General features: G+C 33.3%; 1 long non-coding RNA gene across 3 annotated transcripts in view; it reads right to left on the bottom strand.

Moving 5' to 3' along the window:
- Positions 1–11,997, bottom strand: part of LOC111095300 — a 45,981-nt gene extending 33,984 nt beyond the window's left edge. For 2 of the 3 annotated variants that reach the window (XR_005356423.1, XR_005356421.1), the window contains exon 1: positions 11,897–11,996. This is a non-coding gene — a long non-coding RNA (uncharacterized LOC111095300). Of the gene's footprint in view, positions 1–11,896 lie in introns of all 3 variants that reach the window. The other variant, XR_005356422.1, reaches the window with a different exon arrangement.
- Between the last annotated feature and the right edge of the window lie 3,440 nt (positions 11,998–15,437).

Below are 15,437 nucleotides of genomic sequence, written 5' to 3'. Positions count from 1 at the left end.
AAGTAAGCAAAGATTTATTTGAGAAAAAACAAGCAAAAAAACAAAGAACTTAGTAGAGAACGCTAAGAAACTTAAAAACTACACCCCAAAACAGAATTTTGGTATCTGAAGGTCAGGGTAACAATAAAAATGACGTTTAAAAATCTTTCCCCTGAACTATCACTAGACTTGATTCATCTTTAAGCGTGAAAGTGCAAATTTTGACAAGTACATTCATCTTATTGGAGTTCAGGGTAGCTAGAAAAGGAGTCTGGCAGTAGATGTTCTCAGCCACTAATCACAGTACAGGAAAGAGTAGCCATGTTGTGAGTACACACTATTTTAGATATAAGCAATGATTTAATAATCAAGGGCAGAAATTCATTTTTTTTTGGAAATTTATAGAATCCTAATTTTCTAAATGGCCTCATTATTATTCTTTTTTTTTACTAAATAAGACAGTTAGAAGGTTTTACTTTGCTGAAAGCCAACCCCTTAGCAAAGTTCCATTTTAACTATATTGAGTTGCCCTTGAAAATTTTCTAATAACATAGAAATGGTGTCTCATTTCCGGGAATTATAGCAGTGAATGATTTTTAATAGGCAATAACAAAGTAAACAGTAGCAGGTAAGAAAAGTCTTTGTTCTACATTCACTAACATGTCCACTGGGGTAAATTTGAAATTCTTTTATAGCAAGATTTCTGCCTCAGAAAATAGAACGAAACTGAATGTTTATGTTTCAAAAGGTTTCTACAGCATCTCCCAAGTCAGTTCTTAAAAGCCCCCTTTAAAAACTCAAGGATAATTTTAAAGTTTGGAAGGCTTAAATCTATATTTTTATTTTAATCTTTTGAATATTACCTCTGCATAAAGAATGTGATAACACCAAAGTATTTTCATTGTCTAAAAATAGAAATAAAACCTAATGTCTACACAAAACTATATTATTTGTGGTACTTAGTCACATTTGTGTACCAGTTTATTATATTAAAATGACAACCATATAGATTAAAAATATCTTTCCTTAAAGTCATGCTAGCATCTCATAGTTGCATTATATATAAATATGTATCATGTCTTTATATCTTTTATGTCCTTTATTTAGAATATAAATTATGTGGGAACTTTGCAATTATTTACCCCTGTATTTTTTAAGTAATAAAATCATACATACACACAAATATATATATATACCTTTCAAAAAGTATACATAGATATGTATACTTTACAGAAATATACATGCGTTTTTGAAAATGATAAAAATCCTTGTCTAATTTAGCTGTTAAAAATAAACATTTTGTATTTTCCCTGTGTAAGGATATGTTTAATTTAGGCTGCAACTGATAGAAGCCCAAGATAGATGTTTACCTCTCTTCCATGTAAAAATCCAGATAAATGGTCCAGAGCTTGTGTGTGGGTCTGCAGTGTCAGGGACTCACATTCTTTGTCATTTCGCCTTTGTGTGCAGCCTCCATTCATAAGTGCCTCAAAAAATTTTTTTTCAGTTACTGAAACTCAACTGATGTTGACAAGAAGACTAACCAGAAAGAAAGGCTGACTCTTGCTAAGATACTTCCTAGAGTTTAGATTTATAGTTTCCATTGACATCCTTCTTGTCACAATTTAAACTTGCAATTGATTAGGTCCCCAAAAAGATACTGGAAAATACTGTTCTTATTCTGAGTGGTCATATATAGATAAGTATGTTATTACTATGAATGAAGAGATTATGGTGACTAAGGAACATTTTGCTAAGAACCTACTACCAATAGTGGTGATGTTGGAAAGTGTATTTATTTATATATACATATATATATATATACATATACATATACACACATATATATATTTAGTAAATATGTTTTTACTAATTTTATAGTATTATAATAAATATAAAATAAATTTATAGTGTATATATAGTTACTATATATAATATGATATTATACCAGCAGTATGTGAAAAAATATATAAATAGTATATATCAACCAAAGTAAAAATATACACTCTTCTATTGTTGAAGTTACTGAATTGGAAGGAGGATGCCTCAACTGATATGATTAGAAATGTGTTTCTATGCATGTATTTGGGACAAAAATAAGAGTAGAAAATTTAAAAAAATTTAAAACTAATAATAAAAAAAAACAAACTCATGACATTTAAGTGACATGGAGTCTAATATTCTTTCAATGTTGCTTTCAGTGTTGACATCAGCTTTAGATGAAGATCTAACTTTTAAGAGTCATTCAAATATTATGGGAAAAAGACAAAGCTCTATAAAATCTTCAAAACAAGATACTTTATTTTTTTTATTTTTAAAGATTTATTTATTTGAGTTAGAGAGAGGGTACATGTGCAAGTGGGGGGAAAGGCAGAAAGAGAGGGAGAGAGAGAAGCCTCAAGTAGATTCCCCACTAAACACAGAGCCTGATGCAGGGCTCTATGCTAATGATGTAGGAACAAGTTAGGGGCAGATAGAGCTAGGCAGGGAAAGATAAGGGAAAGGCCTGGAGTTAGGCTTCCAGGATCTGGGCACCCATAAACCCCAAGGACACTGAAAGGCCCCAGAGTCAGGTTCCTACGCATCCCAAGAAAACAGAGATAAGATAGTAAAAACAGAAACAAATAAACCTGGCTCTCTAGCTCCACAATGTTAGGGAGTATCACCCTTTAATGGCCACTAGGTAATCACAGAAATCCCAGATGTAGAGAAATATTATGGAGGAGATATTAACCAGAGAGAAGGGAACACCTTGTTTGGGCTCATGATATTTACAAAACAAACAAAAAAAAAAAAAAGTCTTGTTTATTATTATGATAATTATAAGTCCACAATGTTTGTTCTAAATATCCACCCTGATATTGATAAGAAATTTACCAATTTCCCTGGTCAGTTTCCTATAAAAGGCAGACATTAAAGGCCCTCACTTGCAACCCTGTTGGGACCCTTCCCACTTTTGAGAGCTTTCTCTGTATCTCTGCTTAATAAATTTCTATCGCTTTGCTCACTCTCTGTCATCTGCGAGATTCATTCTTCGACTCTGTGAGACAACAACCAAGCTCTCCCATATCACTAGGACCCTGAGATCATGACCTGAGCTGAAATCTAGAGCCAGAGGTTCAACCAACTAAGGCATCCAAGAGCCTTTAAACAAAATACTTTAATAAGAAGAAGGAAGGAAAAGACAAAGTTGGTTTCAAATAAAATTTGCAATCAAGCCAAACATAATTTTTCACAGATTTTTTAAAAATATTTTATTTATTTATTCATGAGAGACACACAGAGAGAGGCAGAGAAAAAGGTAGAGGGAGAAACAGGCTTCTTGCAGGGAGCCAGATGCGGGACTGGATCTCAGGACTCTGGGATCATGACCTGAGCCGAAGACAGATGCTCAACCACTGAGCCACCCAGGTACCCTAATTTTTCACAAAATTTGATCCAGAATTTACACTTAGATAAATCTAAGCACAAAGATAAGAGTTACCTGGATGTTCATTATAGCACTGTTTATAGTAGCAAAATGTACAGCAACTTAAATGATCATTTAAGGCAGCAAATTGAAGAAATTATAGCATTTGGAGAATGAAATATTACCCACTGAAATGAACCTGTTAATGTAGATGTGTTGGTATAGGAATATGTTTAGACTGTAATACTATTAGAGCAAAAAAAAGGACAAAACACTATGTGCAAGGTGATCCAAATTTTGCAATACATGTGTGCAATATAACATGCGTGAACATGCATTGACATCTCTAGAAGGAAATATACCAAATGTTAGAAGGAATTGTATCTGTAGTGGAACTTTGATAATGAGATTTTCTATTTTTTCATATTCTGAGACTGATACTCTGCCTCCTGTGCCAAAAAGGCACTTGGGTTTTCTGTTTTTTTGTTTTGTTTTGTTTTTTGCTTTTTTTTTTAACGTAACATAAAATATCTAAAAATTAGTACAAAAAGCACAAAATATGAAGGGATACAGTAGGATAATTTTAATGAAGTACAAAATATTAAAGATACATAATTTAGTGAAAGGCAGATTATATACTAATATGCATGTATGAGCCCTCTTCAGTAAAAGTAATGTGATACGCATTATGATACAAACTGTAGCATGTACAACAAAAGTTATGTGTGGCTAATTTTAGGATTAGGGCCTTGGAATGCTTTTTCTAATAAAATAAATGCTGTATATTTCAGAATTTAGTCATAATATTAAACATTACTTTATGATTGTCAAGTGCTATGGCTTCCAAGAGTTTTTGCTTAGAGTCACAAAATAGGCCCATTGCATGTTCTTTCTTGTTCTTACCATTTGCCCTCATATTAACCCATGTGAGCCTAAAGGAAGCTGTTTATGCCCACAGAATTATCAAATTGCTAACAAGAAAATTCTAGGTAACTCTCATCCGGTAGTCCTGAATATCTTAATGGAGGTAATGTCTAAAAACACTTGCATAAACAAAAATTGAATAGAATTACATCATTTATTGTGAATCAACTGAATCTAGAAAATATGTCTGGTGGCAGTTCAGCAGTCGAGGAAGTGGGCAGGCACATCAGCCCTCCCCCTCCCCCCAAGAGAAGCAGTACTGTCTTTCATTTAAATTTTTAAGCAGAAGGTCAAAACCTTCTCTTGGCAAGATTACAGTTTAGCCAGGAGCTTACACATAATGCTAGCAGCCAATAGAACATAGTTTCTGTCTGTTGAGTGTGTTACCTCTAAAGTAATTTACATTTGGGAATTTTGAGTCTATACTGTGTTACAGTTTTTACAAGAGCTAGTTGTAGAAACCTAAGCAAAATATGAAGGTGACTATAGAAGGAAATTTTTTGGTTCACCTGACCAAAATAGAAGTGCCTAGGTAGAATTTGTTCCAGGGGCCCTTGGATTCAAGGTCTAGAATGATCTATCTTGGTTTCTCACTCTCTCTCTCCCCTTCTCCCTCTCACCCCTTTCAGTTTCTGTCATTCATTGCCTGAATGGGTAAATGTGAAGGTAGAGTTCTGCTATAAGGAGAAAAGCAGAAAATTCTTAATATACCACAGATCTTTTATACTCAGAGCCAGAGGTAGATTTACCATGAAGCTAAAGAAGCTTAAGTATAGGGCTTCTCACTTTTTGGATGCCTTCCAAACACCTTGGAGGGACCCTTGCAATGTGTTTACCTGGCCATACTTTTGTGTAAAATAGGCATATTCAAGATTTTTGTATTGCAATTGATTAAAGCAACACTCCAAATTAACCTTTCCCCCCCTCATTTACCATTGTGCTAATTGCATTAGAAGTGCTGAGGGCATTTTGGGGATCTAGTTAACAGGAAGTTGAGTTGAGAATTCAATTCATGTCTGTATCTTGGATAGGTTTATGAGGTGTATAGTTGCCTCTCTGTCAACATTTACATCTCATCTCAGTGTCTGAGGTAGATATGACTTCCAGGAATACTCCTGACCCATACTGCTGGTACCCCCTCGTTGTTACAGGACAGGTCATGTGTCACAATAAAAACATATCCCTTGATGACCAGCACCAGATAAATGTAGGTATGGAATAGAATGAAATGTGTATAGTATAGAGCCAGAAGGCACTCTGACAAGGATTTTTATAATTAGAAAGTAAAATAAATTTTGATAGGATTTCCCCAAAATAGTCCTAAAATTTGCTGTGGCTTCTCCAACAATGAGTTAAAAAGATTTAAGAAATGAACTAGCAAGAAAGAAATATAAATAAAGCAAGACCTGGTATTCTAGAAGGTTGCCAGGCTGACAGTAGACTTTAGGTTTCTTAATTTCAAATATAATGTAAATACAGAGAGCAAGAGGGAGTACTGATAGAGGAAGGAAGGGAAGGAAGATGGGGGAGAGAGGGAGGGAGAGTCAAGAAATATGGATACTACCCTTCAACTTAGAGATATAGTAATAGGATTGGCTTGCTGGAAAAGCATAAACGAGGAGAAAAATAGCATAAATACCTAAAAGTGTCTTGGATGAAATAATTTTTGAGCTAGGATTTGGATTTATATAGTAAAAATTAAATGTAGAATCCAGGTATGTAGAGAGCCAAAAATATTAAAAAGATTTCAGAGTACATCAAATTAATTCATCCCTTGATGGTACTTCTCCCAGGACACTCTTAAAGTATTTATGCTATTTTTTTTTTCTTTGTGAAAGAAGCTGTTTTTTTTTTTTTTTTCTTTGTGAAAGAAGCTCTGCAGTTTTACTATAAGTGGATGATTTCTAGGGTATGAATTTTCTTAACTGTTTCCTCATCCTAGGTTTATGGTTTTCTAAGTCACATGGTCTGTATCTAGAAAGGTTCTTAGAGTCTATCTTGTGTCTGGTTGCATAGTTGCCTGTGAATTAGCAGGAGAGGGTCTCGACAGAAGGGTTGGGGTGGAAACTACAGATGAGATATCTATTTAAGGGAACTTATGTTTTCTTATTCTCAATTTAAAGAAGATCTAGATTAACTGAGAATAATGCATTTTTTATTGAATGCTTAATTTATACCATGCTGTGTTCATAAATAGGTCAATGCTGATTATAGTTTTATGATTTTTTGATACCTATGTATGAGTAGGTCAGAATTTCTCAGAACATCGTTGTTAAATCAATGGCATCCCAAATTTTCCATATCTAAATTACTAGGATCCAGTCCAAGAGTACAGATTGAGACTTGCTGGCACTGGAATTAAAAAATTCACATGTTTTGTTTTTACACTAATAGTTGCAAATTCATTAGAATCAGGTCATAATGCTAGACATAAATAATCACTATCAATCTGAATGAAGTCATGCTATTATAATCTTAAATGTAAGGATAGGGATCCCTGGGTGGCGCAGCGGCTTGGCGCCTGCCTTTGGCCCAGGGTGCGATCCGGGAGACCTGGGATCAAATCCCACATCAGGCTCCTGGTGCATGGAGCCTGCTTCTCCCTCTGTCTATGTCTCTGCCTCTCTCTCTCTGTGTGACTATCATAAATAAATAAAAATTAAAAAAATAAAAAATAAAAAATAAAATAAAATGTAAGGATAAAGAAACAGAATTTCAAATTGAAGTTCAGTTTTCATACATGAAGGCATCAATTATATAAATCAAAATATTTATAAAATATTTTTGGGAAAAAAATCAGTGTGTTAAAAATAAAAGGGAAGCAACCACAGTAACATCAAAGATGAGTGTGTGGTCCTAATAAGATAACATACTTGTATGAAATTAAATTTGGACCAATTTATCAAGAAGACTTCTGAAACTATCCATGTAGTTCAAATGAGAAAATGTTGCCCAAATTGCCCTGATAAAATGTAACAAAAATGAAGGTATTATACCTTGAAAAGCAAAAGAAAAGTGAAACTTATAGAGGAAAGAAAAACATTTTAATAATTTCCAAAATCTGACACTAAACCCTGACAATAGATGCATTTTTTGAATTCAGATGCTCAAATATGATTATCTTTAGTGGAATACATATTAAAATCTTTAGGCTTCCAGGAAAATTTAGTAAGTCTTTACTTGTATTTATTTATTGTCTTAAAAAAGATATAACAAAATTTATCTTCCTCGCCACCTTAAAACATATAGTTTAGTAGCGTTAATATAGTCACATTGTTGTGAAACCCAATTCTAGAAATTTTCTATTTCGCACCACTGAAACACTACACCTATTAAATAACATTCCTTCCTCACCCCCTACTCCAGTCCCCAGTGACCACCAGTCTTTCTGTTTCTGTGAATTTGATTAATTTAGATACTACATATAAGTGAAATCCTATGGTGTTTGTCTTTCTGAGTCTGATTTATTACACTTAGCACAAAATGTGGTATACACATATGATAGAATATCATTCAGCCTGAAAAAGGTAGGAAATCCTGTCTCATGCTACAATAATAGTATGACTTTCCTTTTTTAAAAAAGATTTATTTATTTATTTATTTTAGAAAGAAAGACAGACAGAGAGAGAGAGAGAGAGAGAGAGAGAGAGAATGCATAGGGGGAGGGGCAGAGGGAGATGGAGAAAGAATTTGAAGTAGATTCCACTCTCGACTCTGGTATCACGACCTGAATCAAAACCAAGAGTCAGGGGCTCAACCAACTACACGGCCAGGTGCCTCAAGACTTTACTTTTATATTAAATTATAAAGGTCTTTGACTTTATACTTGTAAATTTGATATTTTGTACTGGTTTAAGTAGATATCTAAATGACCTTATCTTAAGAGAGAAAAACATATGACAACCTTATCCAAAATCTAATACCACTAATATCCTCTTTTAGTTACCCTGACAGTTTATCATAAACTGCCATATATAGACCAAAGTATAGATAGATGATAGATACATAGATAGGCAAATAAGTAGGTAGATAGTAATGATGATAGATGATAGATAGATAGATAGATAGATAGATAGATAGACAGAAATCATCAGATCACCAAATTGAACACTTTATAAAAGATTAACATAATATTTTGCAGTGCTTCTCAGGTACTTCAGAAATTAGTGCAGTGCTCTTGATTCATTAAATATAAATGTGATGGACTGAATATCATCCCAACACCCTAATTCCATTACATTTGTTTGTATAAGACAGGAAGACATTGAACCTACAATTTAACAGAGTACTGCCATTGATGATATATGCTTTAGTTTAAGTGCAACTTATGCATTTGAGCTCACCCCACTTGGTGTAAGTCATTTTAGCAAATGAACCTTAGGATATGCTGCTTCAAAACCACTGTGCTTACTTGATAGTCCCTAAATTCTCTGTTGGAGATATTATGTTCTACAATGGATTCTACTTAATTGTCACATCACAGTAGAAACTGAAATATGCCAATTAGACAATGATTGTCTCATTTAATTACATAATTACTCATATGAACTATCAGATACATTTAAATTAGAAAGGATTTTTGAAATGCAAAACATTGACCAAATTGTATATGTACATAATTAAGACAAATTAGAAATGCAGATGCTGGGCATGCTACAAAGCATTATCATGAAGATATATTCCTATTTTTTTGTTGTGGTTGTTCAGCAGTTTAATGAGTATTATAATCCATCTGGTCAACATAAACTCAAAATATACCTAATAACCAAAGTCAAAAACTGAATTTTAAGTCTATATTAATACTATATGTTATTATTTCAGAAATCCAACAAAGCCAAAAACTGAATAGAGTTTCTGTTTTTTTCATACATAAATGTTCTTAATTGAGGCACTGATTTAGAATGAATTAATTCCTTATACCAAAAACAAAATAATGTTTTAAATTTCAAAAGAGTTTTTATACTTAGAGTGTAAGTCAACAGGATGATCCTCTGATAAAGAAATCTGTGTATTAAGATGATTCTTATAATACAGATAATATAGACAAATATACAATGTAGACAATGTATTTCATGCAAAAATCTATTTGCTAATATTAATCTTTATAACCTGGATAACATGAAGGCATTCATGAAGGATATGATATTGACAGTTTTCCCTAATTGTTAGTAAGGTCTTGATAATGACTTTCCAAAAATTTGCCTTTATTTTACTCCACAACTTAAATTTTTATTTGTGGCAATTTGGATTTCAGAGTTTGTGTATTATACAATGTGAAAAGACAATATCTTGTATTTTTCAAAAAATAATTTCTAAGCAAATTGTATTTTATATTTATCTAGAAAGATAGTATGTATTAGTTATATTTTGTGCAATGCACCCAAATTATCTTATTAAAACAGCCTAACCAAGTAACATTATAATATATTATTTTTAAATTTTTAAATTTAGAAAATAGCCAGAATATTTAAACAAATGGCCATTTGTCAATTCATCTGACCTTATAGAACAAGGTCATTTACTAGCATTTTCCTTTGTATAACACACATATTGCTTACACTCATTTTTTATCAGTTAGAATTTGCTTATAATTTAAAATATTGAACACATGATTATGATTATTGTGTGAAAATCTATATAATCAGTCATATTTCCTTAAATAGTTGATTTACTGATCTTGTTTTTATTTCATAAAACACTTCAATAAGTAACATATCAGGTTATTTCTTCAGAATAAATTTTAAAATATGGAATTACTAACCAAATGGTATCAAAACTTCAAGAATTTTGTTGCAAATTTTATTCTAGTAATTTTTTATTAATTTATCATTATAATTTATAATTATTATAAACATAAATTATAAAGATAATTTATTTTTAGAAATTTATTTTTAGAATTTTTTAATTAATTTTCTAACCTTTTTTCGGTTTTCTAACCTCTGATAGTCACTATCACAGACAAAATTACTAAAATGGCCCAGAACAATCCTGCTCCCTGGCATGTACCTTTGCATAACCCCAGCACTTGAGTGCTCAGGGAACCTAACTATGATGTCATAGTGGTTCTTTAGATTAGTTTATGTTATGTGGTAAATGGTGATGGAATAGTCATTGCTTTGATTACATGATGCTAAAGAAGATTGTTGGAACTGAATGGTGAGAGAAGTCAGAAAGACAGGATCCCACTGGCACAGAAAAAAAAAACAAAAAGCTGTGCCGTGAACTGCCTATGAGAGCTACATGCTGAAGAACTGGGGGCAATCTTTATTTTTTTTTATTTTCTTTAAATTTTTTTTTTTTTATTCATGAGAGAGGCAGAGACATAGGCAGAGGGAGAAGCAGACTCCCTGCAAGGGGCCCGATGTGGAACTCAATCCCGGACCCCAGGATCATGCTTGAGCCAAAGGCAGACTTTCAACCACTGAGCCACCTGGGCATCCCTAGAGCAACCTTTAGAAGGTGAAAGCGGTCCCCAACCAACAGCTAGCATGAAAATAGGGACCTCACTCTCACACCTATAGGAAACTAAATACTTCCAGCCCCTTATGTGCTTAGATGAGGACCCTGGGTTCCTTAATTTCAGCTTTTTGAGATCCTAGAAAGAACCCAGCTACTTTGTGCTTGGATATTCAGTATCATCTAATTCCTTGCGCACAATGATGTTCATACAAGTCAATGTTAATTACAGAAATCCACACCATAAAAATTTCAATGTTTTGACCATGATGTTCTCAATTTGTGTGCTTACGTAAATGCTTTTTCAACCTCATCAGAACCAACAGTACATTAATTCCTTCAGCTACATTTTGTCAGCAGGCTCCTGTCTTTCCTTTCTTCCTTATTCAACTGAAACTCAAAGTTTAAACGTATAATAACACCGACAAAGCTCCTTTCATTTTCTATTGTTGTATAAGTGACCACAAACTTAGAGGCTTAAAGACAAAACACCTTAACACCTTTATTATCTTATGGTGTCCATGGGGTGCTTGGCTCCTCTACTCAGATTGTCCTAAGGCTACAAAGTTTTCACCAGTACTGTGACCTCATCAGAAGCCTGGTCATCCTCCAAGCTCTTGTCAGAATTCATTTCCTTGGACCTATAGAACTCACAGTAGCTTGCTTCTTCAATGACATTAGTAAAGCATCTCTGACTTCAAGGAAGGCCTAAATCTTTTTTTTTTTTTTTTCAGGGATCAACAGATTAGGCAAGTAGGACTTGCCTAAATCCTGTCCAAGTTAATCTACCTTTAACTCGGAGTCAAGCTGATTAGAGCCTTAGTTATAGCTGTAAAACCTCTTAATCTTTGCCACATAATGCAACCTAATCACAGCCACACCAGGGGTGGGAATCTTGGGGTCCATCTTGGATTCTTGCTCACCACAAAATTGATAGCTATTATATATATTTGTCTGACACTCTGTCCTTTCTATTTTATTTCCCTAGCAAAAGAATAATTCTGAGTGAGCCCAAACATTTGCCTTCTTAACTTAATGCATTGTTCTAGGGCATCTAAACATAGCTGCATCACATTACACATCTTCAACAAAGATATATCTTTGTATATGATGTCATATATACAATACCTTTACATAGATCTTCCTAAGCATCTCAGTGACACTTTATATTCAACATGCACATATCCAATTCATCTTCACTCCCGTAACAGGTGATCCAACTCCTGTGCTCCTTCACATAATAAAGGGCATTGTGAGGTACCCAGGTCCTCAAGCTAGAAATCTGTTACTTAATCCTGAAATCTGAAAAGGTAGAATGTATGCCCTTTGAGCCTATGACTATAGAAAAAGAGATTGGAAAAGAGTCATTGAAGTGTATGTATGATCACTACTGTCTATATTTAGTAAGGTTTAAGAAGAAAGAGATGAGCTTATGAAAGGCTTAAGTGGTTTAAAAGACAAATGGAAGAAAAAAATATAGCATTTAAAGATAGAAGTTTGCAGATTTAAAAATGTTCCACTTCTAAATTCCAAATAACAGGAAATAGTACTGAAATGCTTGTAAGAATAAAGTCCCATTAAAACTCATGTCACCAACAAAAATCAAATTAAGCTTGTGGCTTTTCCACCCAAGTAGTACTATTAAAAAATGGAGAGGAGAACATTGAGACTAAAAAAAAAAATAAGTTAATAGTATTAAGAATTATATACAGCTAATGAGTTTGGTGTAATAAATTCAATGTTACTGACTGGAGGCCAGCGGATCAGAAACACTCATATGTAGATCACCTGACTTTAAAAGATGGAGTATGACTTTCTACTTTTTGAGTATGGGATGCCTTTCTTCATTTACTTCCAAAGTATACAGTATGAAGCCTGAGGGGAGGAAGAATAACTTTATAGTCCAAGAACCTGACAAATACTATTTTAGCAATGTAATCAAGGTCAACATCAATAATGGTAAGTTATGTTGATTGCAGGTACCCTTGATATATTCTGATGGAAAAGGCATCTAACATCTGTCGTCTTTCTTCCTAAGACTTATAACCCCAATCAAATCATGAGAAAATTTCAGCCTAATGCCTATGGATGAGCATATGACAAAGTACCTGAGTGGAACTCAAAATGTCAAGGTGATCAAAAGCAAAGAAAAGTGTGAGAACTGGCACAGCTAAGAAAAAAAATAAGGAAAGAGACAAAAAAAAATGAAATGTAGTATTCTAATAGAATCCTGGGACAGGAAAAAATTGCTAGGTTAAAATTCAGGTAATCTGAACATAGTATGAACTTTAATTAATAGTAATATATATCAATATATATCAATATATATTAAAAGTTACCATATTAATGTAAGATATTAATTATAGAGGAAACTGAGTGGAAGGTATATAAAAACTCTTTATACTATCTTCAGAAGTTTTATTTAAGTATAAAACTGTTGTAAGAAAATAACATTAGTCTGAAGGATCAGCACAAGGAATTCTAGATGCTCATAAGCCTGTATTTGATTGCAGTGATGATTACAGAAATTCCTGTATAGCGATAAAATCTCATAGTACTAAAGACAAAAAGACAAGTACCACACCAATCCACCTCCCCCATACATCAGTATGTAAAACTGACTCAAACATCAGAATAATATTGGTGACTCCTGTCAGTCAACTCATCAGTTGTGAGGTAATAGAATTATATAAGATGTAACCATTGGGAGAAGCCAATAAAGGGTACATGAGATATTTTTGTTATTTTTATAACTCTATGTGAATTTATGGTATCTCATTTTTTTAGTTTAATTAAGGAAATTATATGAGAACACAGAACTCATGGAATAGCCCAAATACTTTGAAAAGCAAGAATAAAGTAGTAGGAGATAGACTGACAGACATCAATACTTATTTAAAACTTCAATGACTGGGGCTTCTGGGTGGCTCCATTGGTTAAGTGGTTAAGCATCTGCCTTCAGCTCAGGTCATGATTTCAGGGTCCTGGAATAAAGCCCTGCTCAGCAGGGAGATTGCATCTCCCTCTCCCCAACCCTCCCCACCCCCGCCCCCACTCAGATTCTCTTTCTCTCTCACATAAATAAATTAAACCTTTATTTTTTTTACAATAATCAAGACACTTCAATATTTATATAAGAATAAACACACACATAAATCAAAATAGGATTTTCAGAAATAGATCCATGCATATATATACATAATTTGATTTTGGATAAGTTGTGTAGGTAATTCAATGGGGAATGCATAGGTTTTTCAAGTAATGGTTAAATATGAGCATGGATATGTTTATTCAAAAAATAGAAAAATGGAGGTAAGGGGAGAGATTGAAAAAGAGACAATAGAAGAAAGACAATACATTACCATTATATTAAATAAAAACTAAGATGATTGAAATAGATGATTGGACCTAAAAGTAAAACCTGATATAATGAAATTGTTAAGCAAAAATATAGTTAAAAATGAAGCATGAGTTGTGTGGGTTTCTGTTTGGTTTTGATGGGAAATAGTAAGGACAAAACATTAAGGAACAAATTGATAAATTGAACTACATCAAAATGAAAAAAAAAATTCTGCTCTTCAAACACCTATTCAGAAAATCAAAAGATAAGCCACAGAGTGGGAGAAATATTTGTAAAAGGCATATCTGATAAACGGCTACTATCCAGAACTCTTACAACACAGTCATAAGAAGATAAACAATCCAATAATCAAATAGACATAAGATTCGAACAGACACTTCACCAGTTAAGAGACACACATGATGAAAACATAAAAAGATAAAACTTCTTTCATAAACCTCAAGTTGCTAATGACTAAATTCCCTTAGTTATTAGTAAAATGCAAATAAAAACTGCAATGTGATACCACATATACCTATTAAAATGTATGAAATCATAACTTTAACTATATACCTATTAAAATGGCTGAAATCATAACTAACAATATCAAGTACCAATGAGCACCTGGAGAACTCATATACTATCATTGGGAATGCAAACTAGCACAATCATTCCCTGAGAAATATCACCTTTTTTTTTAATCATTTTTCATAATACTGATGTCTGTAGATTGAGATGATTCTGTAGTTATGGCAACAATGTGGGGAAAAAGTCTACCATGTCTTTCCATAATGAAGAAACTAACATTGATAACCTTATGGATTTACTTTTCTTCTTTTTAACGTTTCTTTTTCTTTTCTTTTTTTTTTTTTTTATCTTTTGTGTCTTTCATTCAGGGAAATCCAGTTCTTCCAAAGAATAAAGTCTCTTAAAAATATAAACAGGTTAAAATACTTATTATTTTTCTCCTGCTGTTTTCTTTAGAAATGCAGATTCACTGAGATACATAGGTAGATTTACTCTCATGAGGTAACTAAATAAACCACGTTGCCTGAGAAGCATGCCTAACAAATCTCTGGAACCCAAGCCTACTGAGCTAACTGAGTCAATAATTTCCCATTATTGGGCAGCCCGGGTGGCTCAGCGGTTTGGCGCCGCCTTTGGCCCAGGGCGTGATCCTGGAGACCTGGGATCGAGTCCCACATCGGGCTCCCTGCATGGAGCCTGCTTCTCCCTCTGCTTGTCTCTGCCTCTCTCTCTCTCATAAATAAATAAAATCTTTAAAAAATAAAAATAAAAAAAATAATTTCCCATTATTGTATAGGCCAG

Source organism: Canis lupus, chromosome 3 (assembly GCF_011100685.1).
Source record: "Canis lupus familiaris isolate Mischka breed German Shepherd chromosome 3, alternate assembly UU_Cfam_GSD_1.0, whole genome shotgun sequence".
Lineage (NCBI taxonomy): Eukaryota > Metazoa > Chordata > Mammalia > Carnivora > Canidae > Canis > Canis lupus.
This window is presented reverse-complemented; position numbering and strand designations above follow the sequence as displayed.